The following is a 3,132-nucleotide window of genomic DNA, read 5'->3' as shown; positions in this document are numbered from 1 at the left end:
GTATCTTGAAATATATATACTGATATTTTTCAAGTTAGAGACCTCCGAAATCATTATTAAAAAGGAGAGAACACTAGTCTTCTACAGAGAGGAATGGACAATGTCTGTGAGCCCAAAGGCTTCAGAGATTTTCCATGTATACCAACAAATATTCCAATGCCCTGTCTTGGGGTCCAACACCTTCCCCATTAAGCTTTTGATTTTGACATAAGAGGCTTATGCACTTGAGAACACAAACTTCTGTCCTATAAATAGATCCTACACTTGCTATTTAGCAGTTTCTTCCCTTTTGCTTTAGAGATTAGAGTCCCTTTATTTGCTACTAATGTTGGCAAACAATTCTCCATGGATCACTCACATGCATGGCTTAAGAGTAAATCACATAATCTTTGTTCCAGATTATGTGAGGTTTGTATAGCTGCAAAATAATTATATCATAGAAGTTCCTTCACAGGAGTGAAAATTTCGAGACTCATGTCAGGAACCCCCAGCCTATGGGTCTGGCATTAGAAGGAGGAGACCCCCTGCTGAAAATCTGCCTTTGAATCCTGCAGGGTTTGATCATGGGTATTCCACAGGACTGGGAGGAAAAGAAACTCCATTTTTGGAGGGTGCATGCGAGGTTTCATGTGTACCAGGACCCAGGAATAAAATCAGTGTCCTGATACCAGACTAGGCCAGACCTGGTTGCTAGTCCTGGGAGGTCCCATGGGGATGAAGGGGGTGGCTACGGCTCACTGACTGATATTGGCAGTGCTGGGGAGCACTCATTGGCAGGCGCGCTCTTGGAAGCTGCCATTTTCTCACCAAGACCAGCCTGTAGGCGCCAATGCTAGGACGCCTCAGGCCAAGCAACAAATATGAGGGGAACACAGCCCCACCCACCAGCAGGCTGTCCAAAGTCTTCCTGAGCCTACAGCTGCCCACGAGATACATTATTTGACTCTCCCTTCATTTCTCAGAACAAACTCTGCAGGCAAGAAGGGACTGACATAATATATCGAATGCGATGAAAAGGAAAAATATACAATCTAGAACACACTGCACAGTGAGGTTCTCATTCAGATTTGACTGAACAATCAAAACCTTTACAGACGAGGCAAAACTAAGAGAATTCAGCACAACTCGAGAAGCATTGCAACAAATCCTGAAGAAAAATAAAAAAGCCACAACTATAAACAGAAAATTATGAATGGAAAAGCTCACCAGTAAAAACAAACATAGCATAAGGATAGGAATCAGTCACACACAAATATGACATCAAAACCAGTGACTGTGAGAAGAGTAAAAATGCAGAATATTGGAAATGCATGTGGAATTAAATAACCACCAATGGAAAATAATTGTGCTTATATGTAGACTGCTAGACAAAACCTCATGGGAAACACAAACCAAAAATCTACAATAAATACACATATGAAAATGAAAAAAGGAATCCAAACACAACATTAAAGGTAGTCATCAAATCACAAGAGAACAAAAGAGGAAGGGAAGAAAAAAGACCTACAAAAGCAGATCCAAAACAATTAACAAAATAATAATAAAAACATACATGCGGATAATTACCACAAACACAAACAAATAAAGGGCTCCAACCAAAAGATGTAGACTGGCTGAATGGATTAAAAAAAACCAAGACCTGTAACATATACTCTCTACAAGAGACCCACTTTAGATCTAAGGACTTACAGAGATTGAAAGTGAGGGGACGGAAAACAGGATTCCATGCAAATGGAAATCAGCATAAAGATGGGGTAGCGTTACTCATATCAGACGAAAGAGATGTTAAAAAAGACTGGTAACAAAAAACAAAGAAGAAACCTACATAATGATGATCCCAAGAAGATGTAGCAGTTGTAAATAAACATGCACACAACATGTTTATTTAGGAGCACCTATTATTTAGGAGCACCTCAATATATAAGGCAAATATTAACAGACATGAAAGAAGAAGTTAACAATAATAATGGGACCTTTAACACCCCACTCTCATCAATGGACAGATCATCCAGGACAGAAATCAATAACATACCACAGGTCTTAAACAACATAGTGGGTCAGATGAACTTAACTGATATTTACAGATCATTCCATCTAAAAGCAACAGAATATGTATTTTTCTCAAGTGCACATGGAACATTCTCCAGGATTGATGACATGCTGGGCCACAAAGCAAGCATCAGCAAATTTAAAGAAATTAAAATCACATCAGGCATCTTTTCTGACCATGATGTTATAAGATTGAAAATCAACTACAAGGAAAAAAAAAAAAAACTAAAAAATGCAAACACATGAAGGCTAAACAATAAGCTACTAAACAACCAATAAATCACTTAAGAAATCAGAGAGGAAATAGAAAAATACATAGAGAAGAATAAAAATGAAAACATGGTGATACAATACATATGGACACAGGAAAATCAGTTCTAAGAAAGACATTTATAGCAATAAAATGTTCCCTTAGGAAACAAGGAAAATATCAAATAAACAGCCTAAACTTACCCCTAAAGCAACAAGAGAAAGAACAAACCAAAACCAAAGTTAGTAAAAGAGCAGAGCAAAAATAAATAAAATACAGATGAATAAAATGTTAGCAAAGATCAATGAGACTAAAAGCTGGTGGTTCTTTGAAAAGATAGAAAAAAATGATAAATCTTTAGACAGACTCATCAAGAAAAAAGGGAGAGCCCTCAGATCAATAAAATTAGAAATGAAAAAGAAGTTACAATGGACAACATAGAAATCCAAAAATCATAAGAGCCTACCACAGACAACTATATGCCAATAAAAGGGACAACCTAGAAGAAATGGACAATTTCTTAGAGAGGTATAATCTCCTGAACTGAACCAGGAAGAAATGGAAAAAATGAGCATACCAATTATAACTGATGAAATTGAATTGAACCTGGGCCTCCTGCATTGCAGGTGGATTCTTTACTGACTGAACCACCAGAGAAGTAAAAAGTGGAAATAGTGACATATTTTATTTTCTCGGGCTCAATAATCACTGCAGATGGTGAGTGCAGCCATGAGATTAAAAGATGCTGGCTCCTTGGAAGGAAAGATATGACAAACCTAGACAGCATAGTAAAAAGGCAGAGACATCACTTTGCTTACAAAGGTCTGCATAGT

This window comes from Cervus elaphus, chromosome 31, assembly GCF_910594005.1.
Source record: "Cervus elaphus chromosome 31, mCerEla1.1, whole genome shotgun sequence".
Classification (NCBI taxonomy): Eukaryota; Metazoa; Chordata; class Mammalia; order Artiodactyla; family Cervidae; genus Cervus; species Cervus elaphus.
The sequence above is the reverse complement of the archived record's forward strand: the minus strand, read 5'-3'. Positions refer to the sequence as shown.